This window comes from Lissotriton helveticus, chromosome 7 (genome assembly GCF_964261635.1).
Source record: "Lissotriton helveticus chromosome 7, aLisHel1.1, whole genome shotgun sequence".
Lineage (NCBI taxonomy): Eukaryota > Metazoa > Chordata > Amphibia > Caudata > Salamandridae > Lissotriton > Lissotriton helveticus.
The window spans coordinates 410,541,973-410,555,969 of record NC_136068.1 but is presented as its reverse complement, the minus strand read 5'-3'; the positions used below and the strand labels follow the sequence as shown (position 1 = coordinate 410,555,969).

At 47.2% G+C, this 13,997-nt stretch overlaps 1 long non-coding RNA gene across 1 annotated transcript in view; it reads left to right on the top strand.

The window, feature by feature from the left end:
• LOC144766796 (uncharacterized) overlaps positions 1-13,997 on the top strand; it is a 90,953-nt gene that overhangs the window by 62,286 nt on the left and 14,670 nt on the right. The window contains exon 2 of the long non-coding RNA XR_013597931.1: positions 3,429-3,473. This is a non-coding gene — a long non-coding RNA (uncharacterized LOC144766796). The remainder of the gene's footprint in view (positions 1-3,428; positions 3,474-13,997) is intronic.

Sequence of the window (13,997 nt, the reverse complement as noted above, 5' to 3'; positions counted from 1 at the left end):
CTCTATTCACTAAATTCAACCTACGTATTGGTGCCACGTGGTCCATTGTCTTCCTGAGTTTGTCCAATAGTTCTTTACAGAGGACCTCAGAGTTTTCTGTCTGAATGTTGGGGGATGGAAGGGTTCGGAGATAATCTGACATTTTATCTCCATTAATGTTTTTCCATTTCCTAACCGCTTTCCAACCTTCCCTCGGCTTTGTTGCTTGTTCAACCATTGACTTGCTGGGTCATTGAGAGTGAGGAGTCTAGGATGAACCCCAGGTTGCGTGCATGGTCATGGGTGTTGGTGCTGCTTCCAGCGCGATCAGCCACCAGGAGTCATCCCAGGTGGATGGGGTGGAGACAAGGATGAGGACCTCCGTCTTGTCTGAGTTCAGTTTCAGGCGACTGTTCTTCATTCATTCGGCGACGGCCTTCATTCCTTCGTGGAGGTTAGTTTTGGCAGTGGTGGGGTCCTTGGTGAGGGAGAGGATCAGCTGTGTGTCGTTGGCATATGAGATGATGTTAAGGTCGTGTGATCGGACGATGTTGGCAAGCGGTGCCATGTAGACGTTAAAGAGGGTAGGGCTGAGGGATGATCCTTGGGGTACGCCGCAGATGATCTTGGTGGCTTCGGATCGGAATGGGGAGGCGGACTCTTTGGGTTCTGCCAGTGAGGAAGGAGGTGATCCAGTCCAGGGCTTTGTTGCGTATCCCCGCATTGTGGAGGCGTGTGCGTAGGGTGTGGTGTCAGACCGTGTCGAAGGCAGCCGAAAGGTCCAGGAGAATGAGGGCCACGGTTTTGCCTTTGCTCATCAGGGTCCTGATGTCGTCAGTGGCGGCGATGAGGGCGGTTCCGGTGCTGTGGTTGCTGCAGAATCCGGATTGGGACGAGTCCAGGGTGTTGTTCTTCTCGAGGAAGTGGGTCAGTTGCCTGTTGATGATCTTCTCGATTACTTTTGCTGGGAACAGGATTAGGGAGATGGGACGGAAGTTCTTGAGGTCCTTAGGGTCAGCCTTGGGTTTCTTGAGCAGGGCGTTGATCTCGGCATGTTTCCAGCTCTCTGGGATGGTGGCGGATTCCAAGGAGCTGTTGAGGATCTTCCGGAGGTGGGGTGCGATGATGGAGCTTGCTTTGTTGAAGATGTGGTGGGGCAGGGATCGGATGGCGACCCTGAGTGGATAGTGTTCATGATTTTGATGGTGTCGTCGTTGTTCATGTGGTTCCAGGAGAGCAGGAGTCTGGTGTGGCTGGGGGGCAGTGAGTTTGGGGTGTCAGTGGCTGTCGGCAGGTTTTGGGTGTTGAAGCTGTCGTGGATGTCTGCGATCTTGCGGTGGACGAAGGTGGCTAGAGAATCGCAGAGGTCTTGTGATGGCGGGATGTCATTGGAGCTGGAGCTGGGGTTGGTGAGTTCCTTCACGATGTTGAAGAGCTCTTTACTGTTGTGTGCGTTGTTGTCGATGCGTTCCTTGAAGGAGGTTCTTTTGGCGGTTCAAATGAGTTGGTGGTGCTTGCGGCTAGCGTTCTTGAGGGCAGCGTGGTTGTCCAGTGTCTGTTCGTGGCGCCACTTCTTCTCAAGTCTTCGACAGGTCGGCTAGGATGCCTGGAGGTCGGTGGGGAACCAGCTGGCCCTTCTGTTGGTGCGTCTGTTTGAGAGTTTCTTGATCGGGGCAAGAGTGTTGGGGTAGTAGTCAAGCCATTGTCTGAGGTTACGGGTGGCTGTGTCTGTGTTGGTGGGTTTTGGGCGAGGGTGGTGATTAGCTGGTCTTTGGTGGTCTTGGTCCAGCTGCGGTGGGAGATTCGTTGCGGGTGGTTGTGTGCGAAGTGTTTCTTGAAGGAGAAGTGGATGCAGTGGTGGTCGGTCCAATGGAGTTCGGTGGTGTGGCTGAAGGTGACATGCTTGCTAGCGGAAAAGATGGGGCCGAGCGGGTATCTGGCAGAGTGGGTGGGAGACGTGCCAAGCTGTTTGAGTCTGAGGTTAGCGAGGTTGTTGAGCAGGGTTGTTGAGTTGCTTCCATTGGTGTTCTCGAGGTGGAAGTTGAGGTCTCCGAGGAGGATGTAGTCTGGGGAGGCCAAGGCGAGCGAGCTGACGATGTCGGTGATGGAGTCGCTGAACTGTGGCCAGGACCTGGGGGTCTGTAGACGTGGGTCCTTCTGAGGGTGGTGTTGGGATCGGTGTGGATCTGGAAGTGCAGGTGTTCGGCGGTGCTGATGGTGTCTTCGGTGCTGGTCGAGATTCTGAGGGTATTCTTGTGGACGATGGCGATTCCTCCTCCTGGTCAGTTGGTGCGGTCCCTGCGGGTGAACTTGTAGCCGTCCGGGATGGCTATGGCAATGTCAGGTGCAGATGAGGTGGCAGCATATATTATACTGTGTGCACTGCTCATTTAAAATAATAACTTAAATATATACAGTGCTTTCACAGATCTCCTAGCACCAAAAAATACACATGTCACTTTTCCCTACTACACCAAACAGGATTACATTCTGTGGACCTATGGTTGCACACTTATACATCTGTAGTGAATGCATTAACCAATATAGGTTTTGTGACATACAATATAACATTTTCTATTGATTAGTTTAACTTTTATTTCTTTTATCAGTTAATATGTGCATTATTTTATGTGTAGTTAACTGATGATGAGAGTTTAACAAAATAGTCAGCAGTGGCCAGCATAGCTAAACGCGGTAGGGCAGGGGCAGAGCAGGGTGGAAGCGGGGGGAACATAATGTGCCACCTCAATGTAGCATACCTACAGGCAATCACATAAAGACCATAGTGAATATATAGTAAAATGTGGGAAATAGAAAATAAATGCATTGGTAAGATAGGGGGTAGGGCCTCCATCAATTTGACTGTAAAACTGGACTTTTGTCTAGAGTTTTTGTCCTGAATTTTGACCCTTTGTCCTGAATTTGTGTCCTGAATTTTGACCCTTTGTCCTGAATTTGTGTCCTGAATTTTGACCCTTTGTTCTGAATTTTTTACAGTCCTGTCCAGAACTTGCCTCCATGTCAGTTAGTCACCCTATCCTCCACGCTTCCCGGGGTGCAATGATTTAATCCATTAGGTGCCCGCTCCGTGTGGGGAGGTAGCAACACCGCTCTTGGGGGACTTAAGGCGATTTGAAGGTCAGGATCATGTACAGGATTCCGTGTGGGCTGCCGGGGCTCCGGCTGAACCTTCTAACCGACCATGTTTCTGACCTCTACAAGTGTGGAGCGCCATGCATCCTTTCATTGCACCTCCAGAACTACTTTTCGCATATGACTATAAATCTCTCACTGTGTTGTTTCTATGTAATTGTTAATGTGCATGATATTTTGCATTCGACTATATTGTATAACATTCAACCACACTTTGTTTGCTGTGGGTTTATCTCACAAATAAATGGCGACAAATATTAACGTACCTTTATCCAATATCTATGTTTTTGTTTAAGATCACTCCTATGAGAACGTCACCACTGTGGATGAGTTCAAAGCATGTAAGTAAAGATTTCTTGTGAAGTGACTTTTTACAGTGTAACATGTGGCCTGGCTGCCACTTCAGGGAGCGCTTTCAGCAAACAATCTACACGGTACTGGCAATAGAAAAATAAATCACGGAACCCAATTAGTGGGCGAAAGTGCCGATGGCAGTGAGGACTAAGGGTTAAGGAGGGAGTCATGAATAGTGGAGTAATTACCACCCAGTGCAGAGTCTGTCAGTACCTATGTATTATTTTTTAAAACACTTTATCCAAAGAAAGTGACAAGAAAAAAACAATGATAGTGCTGTACTTGCCATTTACTGGTCACTAACAAACCACACTTTCAGACAGATCACGAATTGAAGTCATTTAATGCACCTAGCTATGTTTACCCTGCAAGTCGCAGGGTATGTTACCTAACCCGTAGTTTCGGTGGCTAATACACCTGTTGCATAGATCTGCATGTAATCTTTAGGCATTTTATTGTGAGACTCAAAATAATATTGCTTAAAGGGTTAAAATGTACCTGCTGTCGGGCACTTACCCCAATCTGTAGGTCATAGCTTTGTATTCCATTCAAAATATTTTGTTGCACATGTTTTTGTGTAAACTGAAAATCACAAGCTTCAATATGGTACAATTGCTCCATTGGCTATGTGGTTTCTTCAATCAGCGGTAAATATTCTGTAAGGCTTAAGTTTGAACAAAGCATGCTTTCATATCATATCACAGTTTAACTAACTTGTGAAGTGACACATCAGGGCCTATATACAAACTGAGTTTTGAAACATTGTAAACTTAGTACTACAGTTTTACTACTCTCATAGTTCAAAATGCTATTCACAAACCTATGGCTGAAGGCCTTTACCTCTCCTATTTTTTTGATGCAGAGGACTCTGTATGTGTGCCGAGATCTACTAACACCCAGATACAATTTATTTTTTAGTCAATTCGGAAGGGATAATAATGGGAGTGCCAAGAAAATGGGGAATACTTACTACTGAGGGGACTATTTCGATGTCGGGCGGAATTGCAGCAACAATAGGCATGTAGCAAACGTGTATGATATTGGCTGCATAGAGTCCTCATTTTGGGTAGTTCATCTTGTTGTTAAAACATTTTCCATTCTGTGCTCCCCTGCGACTATTTTTCCCGGGTTGTAATTCAGCATGCAAATAGTCCGGAACTGCTGAAGCTTTAAATTAACTGAGCATACAGCCTCTTTTAATATTGTAAATGCAACACTTACTGCTATAGGGGGAACGTCTATTTCCAACATCCTTTTCCATCAGGAGGCTAAATCTAGACATGGATCCATTCTACCCTGTGGCAAATTCTGATATGCTATGCAGATTGCATGCTTCTGAGCTATCTCATGCAAACAGGTCAGTATATCACGTGTTGCTACCAATTTAACCTCCTGTGATCTCACAAATAAATCTCTAATTTGCAGATACTTATAAAAGTATTGGTGTGTGTAGGAAGGTGGCTCTGTATATAATATACCAAAGTGAGTTATAGTGTAAACAGAGTCCAGTAGATCCCCAAAGGTAGGCAGAGGTAAAGTTAGATAGCACCTCACTCTCTATTTGTGGTAGTGTGGTCGAGCAGTAAGGCAGTATCAGAGGACAGTGTTAAGCATTGGTTGTACATTCTAAGTCAGCAAATGAATTCACTCACTCAAAGACTACACTTCAGACCAATTGTTTTTGTATCAAAAATATTCTTTTAGGTATTTTATTTCCTAGAACCAAGCAAGCCTGGCACAGGTAAGTGATGTGTACTTTGCAGTAAATATACATATTGTAACACAGTTCGCATTGCAATTGTAAATGTACTTAGATTTGATTACAGTAGTGTTACCGATAATGCAATGCTTTTCAGAATACAGTACATATACTTTGAATGTAAAAACCAGGCAAGTTACTTTTAGATTACTTTTCTTACTCAGAGTAGTATACCTGGATACTACACTGGGATATTTCCTGTAAACAGGTAAGTAAAATCGCTTCGGTTAAATAGTACAATTTTAATGAATTTCTTTAAGTTTTCAAACTCCACACTTAAAAAGTTTTCCAAGAAAAACAGTCAATGTTTATCCTACGGAGGAAAATAGTGTTAACGGTTTTGAGGTAAGTATTTGGTAGTGGGAGTTGTGGTTCTGGGAGTTGACTCAGGGGTCCCCAGGGTCAAGGATGCACTCTTGTTACACCCTCAGCGACACTAGGGCGGCCGGGTACAGAGTGATGAGGTCCAATGTTGTCCAATGAGGGATAGGGGCCTTCGGTTGGTGGCTGCTGGTGCACAGGCCACAAGGTTGTGGGAGCCAAGCTCCTGGTGTTAGGCTCAGGGGAAAAGGGGATCCTGTTTAGCACAAAAAGTGAACCTTCAGCGACGCATGGGTGGCTGGTTGCAGGGTGCTAGTTTTGCGTCGAGTGCCCTGCTGTTTTCAATTGGGGTTTTCCGGTTTTGGTTTTCAGCTGCAGGCTTGGTCCAGGAAGATTTCCAGGAGGAACCAACAGCTGGGCAGGTAAGTTGGAGGGCTCGGTGGCGTCGGTGCACCTCGGGTTCTCTTCTCCAGGGCACAGGGCGGCTGGATACAGAGGTGTCTTTTGAGGTCGGATTTCACCTTACCAGGCCACTCACAGTTGGGGTGGTCTCCGTGCAGAGGCTGCAGGTGACATTGGGGAGTCCTGGAGGGGTCAAACCATGGTGGACTCAGACTCTGGAGGGCTAGAGGACCTCGCTGGGACTGGTGGGCCACTCGAACTCGGGCCGTAGGTAACGGGTGCAGTGGTGGTTCCAGGCGCCAGGTTTATTTTTTCTCAGTAGGCTTGGAGTCTTTCTTTGGTGTTTCTCCTGAACAGAACTGCTGTTCACAGGAGATCCGGTCTTTGTAGAAAGCATTCAGTCCTCCCAGGGGTTCTGGACGTTGCTAGCTGCAGGACAAGACAATTTTCAGTCCTCCCAGGGGTTCTGGACGTTGCTAGCTGCAGGACAAGACAATTTTTTTAGCAGGATCTATGGAAACTGCAGACGGGCCAGTAGGGCTGGGGCCAAGTCGGTTGTTCTCTACAGTCTCCTCTGCTGGGCATCTTATTTCTTCTTAGGTTTGCTTTCTTGGCTCAGGGCTGTCCCCTAAAAGCCATATTTAGGGGGTGTTTAGGGGTCTCGGGGTCAGTAGCCAATGGGCTACTGACCTTAGGGTGACTTCACCTTTGGTGTGCTCACCCCACGCGGGGGAGTGAGCACAATCCCTAATCCCTAATCCTGATTGGGGAGTGCCTGCCATCTGCAAGATGGCTGGCACTGAAGAGTGGGCTTCACCTCACCGCCCCCACCTGAGGGGTGGAGTTGGCAGAGGTGACAACACCTTCTGGGCTGGCTAGTTTTTCCCACCTGTCTTCCCGCCGAAAAGGAGGGGAGACAGGAAGGCGGCCTGCTCCTGATAGCAGGAGAGGCTGGGTGCCACATTACAAAGGCTGTCAGGCCTTTGAAGCTCCCCTGCCACAGATGGCTCTTCCTGGCTTGGGGGAGGTGTGAACACCTCCACCCAGGAAAGGCTTTGTTTCTGGCTTCAGGGAGCGAAGGCTCCCACCCTAGTGGTCTATAAACATGTCTCGTGGTGGCAGCATGGTGTGTACCAGTCAGGGAACCCACCAGAGGCAGGTCGTTGTTTAGGGGGAATCTCTAAGGTGCCCTCTGTGTGCATTTTTTTTAAAAATTATTTTTATTAAGATTTTATGTTACAGCACAGCAAAAATCCGAATTCTATACATTGTGAACATATTTCTCAAATTTTTACCATCACAACATAAACTGTTTCGATTCCTTTAAATAAAGATTACATAGATAAGAAGGAAGGCATGTAAAAATAGAAATATAAAAAAAGCATCCCGTCTATGATAACAACTTATTGTGTATTTTTAAAGCTCTAATTCCACCTCTGAATGGGTTCCCAAATTTGCCTCCCAAGTAATCTACTCTTTTGACCTTTTCTTGCATAAATTCCCTTCTCGAAGTTAAAGAGAGCAAGCAACCTAGCTAGCCACTGGTGCAGTGTTGGGGGCGCCCTGTCTAACCATGCCTTCACTATACACATTTGTAGGACAGACATGGCCATGAATAAAAATTGAGCTTGAGGCCCCTGGTCAGACTCTGCATTAATCCCGAGTATAATCCAAACTGGTGAGAGGGTGATTTTTATCCCCTGAGATCTATCAAGAAATAATTCAATGGCTCTGTGGAGTGTGTACATCTGTGGACAAGTAGCAAATATATGAATTATATCTGCCTCCAAAGAATCACAGCGAGGGCAAGTAATGCCTATGGTACCTCCCCACTGAGCTATCCTTGCAGGTGTACAATATAGGGAGTATATCATCTTGCCCAGCTGAGCACAGTATTGTCCGTCCCAGATCCAGTGAATCCTGAAAGTAATCCTGCTCTATCCCTAATTTCTCTGCCCATTTTGTGCCAAATTTCCCTAGGTCGTCGGCCTTTGTTGCGGAGAGCTCTAGATAAATTCTACGGATGGTGCAATCACCCCCACTTTCAATGACATCCAGGATTTTGTTGTTACTAAATCCTGACGGCCCTCTCTGTTTTTTGGAAATGAAATTCCGGACCTGTAAGTATTTAAAAAAGCTCCTCCTATCTATACCATATACAGCCTGTAACTCTGCGAACTGAAGTACCCCGTCCGTGTCCATCATATCTCCTATTTTCAGGATTCCCTGCCTTCCCCACTCGGCCATGACTGAGTACGCAAATATTTCCCCTGGAAGGGATACATTCTTAAATATGCGGGTGTAGATATTAAATCTTCCAAGACCACATTTTTTCAAGAAGGCTGCCCATATCTTATAGGCTGCCTGCAGCTTCTTGAACCTTGTTCTTTTGTAATAGCTAGAGTCTGCACAATTAAGAAAACAATTCCCCACTTCTACTCCCAGCAACGTCGCATATACGTTGGTGGAGCTAGATTTGACTTCAGGGTCCCTTTCCGCTAGACTGAAGTGCTGCCGCCCAATAATACATTCTAAAATCCGGGACTGCCCATCCCCCTCTGGCCCTGGGAAGAGTCATGTACCGGCATGCCCTCCTCGTTTTGCTGTGTGCCCATGTAAATCTGTTCATTTTTTGTTCCAGTGTCAAAAACCATTTAGCCTAAAAAAAAAAAGTGGAATCGCCCTAAACAAATAAAGAAATGTAGGCTAAATGATCATTTTTATCACATTTGCGCACCCAACCAGCGACAACTGAAGGTTATGTATCCTATCGAGGTCTTGTTTTACTTTAGTTATCAAAGGCTCAATGTTCCTGTCTACTGACTTATCAAGGTCTGCCGAGATGCTGATCCCTAAATATATGGCCGAACTGACCACCCGATTGTCTTTACAAACCGCCCTAATATTTTTAATTATCTGAGTATTAGCCCTGTTAAGCGCATAACCTGAGACCTGCCCAAATACTTGAGCTTCTGCCTCCACCTCTTCAATAGCAGTTACTGGGACTGAGGTTACGATTGCCACATTGTCTGCATCAGCAAACGTCTTGAATTCCCACCCTTGAGTTATTAAAAGTGGGTCAATGTATAAGGCGAAGAGGAGTGGCAAACATGGGCACCCTTGACGGGTCCCCCGCTTAATCTGAAGGGGCGCAGTATATCCTTTGTTTATTCTCACTTGGGCTGTAGGACCTCTATAAAGAGCCTGTATAGCTTTTATATATCCCTTCCCTATGCCACTCCACCTCATAACCATCAAGAGGTAGTCCAAGGAGACCCTGTCAAATGCCTTTTCTGCGTCTAGTAACAGAACCTCCATAGGTTCCCCTGAGACCTCCGCTGCATCGAAGAGGGTAAAACTTGCCTGATGTGTTGCATGGTGACCTTCCCTGGTATGAAGCTGTGCTGTGTGGGGCTAACCAAGCCCTCTGTCGCCCTTCATAGTCTCAGACCCAGGGCTTTGGAGAAGATCTTTGCATCTGCATTCATAAGAGTTATATGGGCCTGTAAGATCGTGGTTCTAAAGGTGGTTTGCCCTTTTTTCAGGATAACTACTATGTCTGCCCCTGCCCAGGAGCTTGGTATGGAATCTCCCCCTTGTGCCTGCAACATCGTGTCCCGCATATCCCTTCTTAAAGCCCCTTGAAAAACCTTGTACAATTCAGCAGGAATCTGGTCAGGGCCTGCCGCTTTACCTGAGGAGAGGTTATTTAGTGCCATAAGCATCTTGTCAAGGGTTATAGGGAGATTGAGTGCCGCCTTCTCCTCCTCAGGAAAAACAGGGGCTAAGATATCCTTGAGGTACTCCTGGATGGGAGCTAACTCACTTGTCTGATCTTGATTATACAGTCCTGCTAAAAAAGCCTAAAGACCTCCCGTATTGCCCCAGAATCTATTACTATATCTCCTCTGCCATCTAAAATATCCTTTATTTCCCCTGCCGAAAGTTTCTGCCTCGTACGAATTGCTAAAATATGCCCCACCCTCTCGCTTAATTCATGGCACTGTTCTTTCTTAATTAAAAAATTGGCTGCAGCTTTACTAGCAATGCTCTCAATTGCCTCCGTTTTACCAACTATAATTTTAGGAAGAATTTGCTCCAAGGTCTCCCTCTGCTGTATTGCTATATTCAACTCCTCCTCTGCCTCCGCCAAGGTTTTGATACATTTTTCCAGTCTTACCCTTTCCTGATTTTGCTTATGTAAAGTGTAGTTCAAGGTCTCCCCTCGTACACCTGTCTTAAATGTGTCCCATGCAATACCGGAAGAAGTACTTCCTCTATTGATCTCCCAATACACTCTGATCCACTCATTCATATGTTCAATGTACTTCTCGTCCTTTAACAGCGCCCTTTCAAATGTCCAGGTACTTTCCCGCTTAGCTACCCTTCCGAGCTTAAGGATGATTATTAGAGGGTTGTGATCAGAGATGATCCGAGGGAATTTTTCGATCTGAGTTCTTGAAGTTAAAGAGTTAGAAACTAGGAAGTAGTCCAGTCTCACGCAGATCTTGTGTGGTGCTGAATAAAATGTACTGCCTGTGCCTACAGGATTCAGACGCACCCAAAGGTCAGTTAGTGATTTATGGTGTGCCAGATCAACTATTGCGCAGCATGTCTTTTTTTTGCGACCAAGATATACTTGCCCCTCCTCAGTTCCTAAACCAGTCAACCCATTGATATTGAAGTGTCCGCAACAGATGATAGGTTCTGACCATAGGGCTAATTCTGAGTGCAAGAACTCAAAAATATCTGGGTCGCCTTCCGTTGACCTGTAAACTGACGCTATCGTAAATGTTTCCCCTTTTATTGTACATTCGAGGAGGACCCATCTGCCCCACTGATCTTCACACTTTCTTTTAACTATTGTATCCCTTCCTTTAGCTAATACAGCCACATCCCTGATCTTCGAGCCTTCTTTAGTATGTGCAAGCAGAGAGAAACCCAGCTGTTCCAACAGATAGCCCTTTGTCCCTTCTATAAGTGGCTCCTCTAAACAAACAAGATCTAATCGCATTGACCTCAGCAGTGCAGCAACCCGCTGTCTTTTAGTGTGGTCATTGAGCCCACAAACATTAATTGATGCGATCGGCACACTCATTAGAATACATCAAATAGCTGTCCGGCCTTCTCTGCCAGTATATTAAGAAAACTTGAATAATGTGCTGAACTGTGCTGTATGTGCTCCCCTTGTGCCCCCTCCTCCCCCCACCCCCCGCCCTCCCTCCCCACCCACTCGACCTCCCCCTAGAACCACCCCCACCCCCCTTACAGGCAAATAGGTCAATCATGACCTATGCGTGACCGCTTAGATTGCAGCCATCGCAATCTCCTCCCTCTCCAATATCAATTCAAAACCTCATTGTGTGAACCCCCATCATTTAAGTCCCAAATCAATTTTTACATTTGCGTGTTATGCCCCGCATTGCCTATCAAAAAGGAGGAAGAAAGAGCCATGTTTATTAAAACATAAAGTACCTGTATAGTCAGAGGCCTATGTTAGTAGCCCCTTCATATGTACCCTACGCCTTAGCTCTAACACTTCATCCCCCCTTTTGCCCTTTCAATTCCTCCATGTACTGTTGAGCTTTTACCTCTAAAAAAACATTTTAACCTGGCCCTTTGTAATCACCTTGAGCCCAGCGGGATATAGCAGGTACGCCTCAGACCCGAGGGCCCGAGAGGGAGCTATCAATTGCCTTAGCATCCATCTTCTTTCTACAGTGGGTTGGCAGAAGTCGGGCCTGGCAAAGAATGTGATATCTTTCAATGAGCGATTATACTCAGGCTTCGCCTTATCGATGATTTCTTGCCCAAGCAGGTAGTTACCCACGTAGACCAGGATTGCTCTGGGCCTGTCACCCTGGACCCCCCATTTCCTTTCCTCACGGCCAGGGGAAATTGGTGCGCTGTCTGTACTTCATTCTCCCACTACCAGGATGTCGACTCGGGGAATGCCCCCTTAAGTAGGTTAACAACAAACATCCTGACATCCTGCCCTTCCACCCCCTCAGCAGCCCCCAGCAGCCCCCAGCAGTCTTATGTTGTTACGCCGCTGCCGGTTCTCAAAATCCTCCAGCTTCCACTGAACATCCTCAGCCATATTTTCTTGTGCTTGTTTAAAGGTTTGCCATCTGCTAACATCGCCCTCTAGCCTTCCTGTCCTTTCTTCCACATGTGCCACTCTGTCTGCCACCTCTTCATATAGCTTGTTAATTTTCCTCAGCGAGCTTTGTATCTTTTTTGTTGCCTGCTTAACCCTGCGACTCTCCATCCTTGCTTCTCCCTGCAATTGTTTTAATGCGCTAAACAGTAACTCCAGTGAGGCAGGCTGAGGCTGAGGCTGGGGGGGGGGGGTATTTGATGCCGGCTCACCTGCTTGCTTGGGCGGATCAGCACCGTCCTGATACATTCGCGACGTGGCTGAATAATCCCAGACCAGTTTCTTGGCAGTATTCGAGGGGCTCTCGGACACACCTTAGCTCTTACTTTGGATCTCCTTTTCTTCTGGGTGCTCTTTTTCGCGGAAGAACTGCTCACAGACTCTGTATCTTCAAGTGAGCTGCCTTCACTTGATACAAGAGATTCCGAGTCTTCGTTTAGTGAAAAAAAAGCAGTCCCCCTCAGGTGAGCCCGCTCCCCCTCTCCCCTGAGCACCTTGCTGTTGTAGGACATTTGCAGCATCATAGCAAGCCAAAATGGAGTCACTTCCCCAAGTACTCACTGTTCTGCGTGACCAGTTCAGCTCCCACAAAAGCTTGAGCAGCCTCTTCCATGTTGCTGCCAGTTAGAGATGAGGCAGGATCTCCTTTATTACCGAGATGCTCTTTCTGGATTCCGCCTGCCTGTTCTGAAAGAGTGTCTCCAGTGTCTACCTTCCCGCTCCTCTGTTCATCACCGAGTGGAACTTGCAACACTGTATCCCGGCGTTCCTTGGTTACTGGGATTCCAGCGTCCACGAGGACAGCTCTGCTTTCGCCCTTCTCCACGTCCGCGTCTGTGATCTCTGGCGCCTTGGTTGCGATGGCTTCAACTAAGGTAGGCTGGCACAGGGAAGCGTCTTTCAGCTTCAGCCCTTCCTTCGGGGGTCTCTGCGATGAGGCATTCCGGGCATTGTCAGCAGTCATTTCATCACCAGCGCTGCCCCGCTGTTCGCCTGGCTTTTTTTAGAGCGTCGTTGGAGCCCTGGCGTATCTTTGCTTGCCTCCCTGAGATTTGACTTAGAGTTACCTGATTCCTTCTGGTCCTTCACCTGCTTTGGACCCCGTGGAGCCATTCTGTGCCCCACTCTTGATCCGAGTAGTAGTACGGCAGTTCTTGTAAATCCGTATATATTAATGAGATTAGAGAAGTTGTCGGATGCGCTATCCACCGCACAGTCCTGAGATCCTTTTGCCTCACAGCCGTGGGGTAATCCAGGCCAGCAGGGGCCCACAACATCCTTATAGGTTCGCCATCCTATGTCGGAAAGGGACTAGGGAGATCTGTGACTGAGTGCTACAGCCCATCAGTTAACACCTCCACTCAGGAAAGGCTTTGTTTCTGGGCTCAGGGAGCGAAGGCTCCCACCCTAGGGGTCCATAAACATGTCTTGTGAGTGCAGGCCAGTGTGTACCTGTCGGGGATCAAACCAGAGGCTGGTCGTTTTTCGAGGGGAATCTCTAAGATGCTCTCTGTGTGCATTTTTCATTAAATCTCCCACTGGCATCAGTGTGGGTGTAATGTGCTGAGAAGTTTGATACCAAACTTCTCAGTTTTCAGTGTAGCCATTATGGTGCTGTGGAGTTCCTTATGACAAGCTCCCCGCACCATATACCCTTAATGCCATCACTGCACTTATAATGTCTAAGAATGGACTTAGACACTGTAGGGGTACAGGGCTCATGCATCTGTACCCTCACCACTGGTATAGTGCACCCAGCTAGAGGGGTGGCTGACCTGTGCCAGGTCAGTGGGTAGTAGGCAAGGCATATAGGGATGTGTACCATGTCGACTCTTCACTTTGTTCTGCACCAAAACATGCAACCTTCAA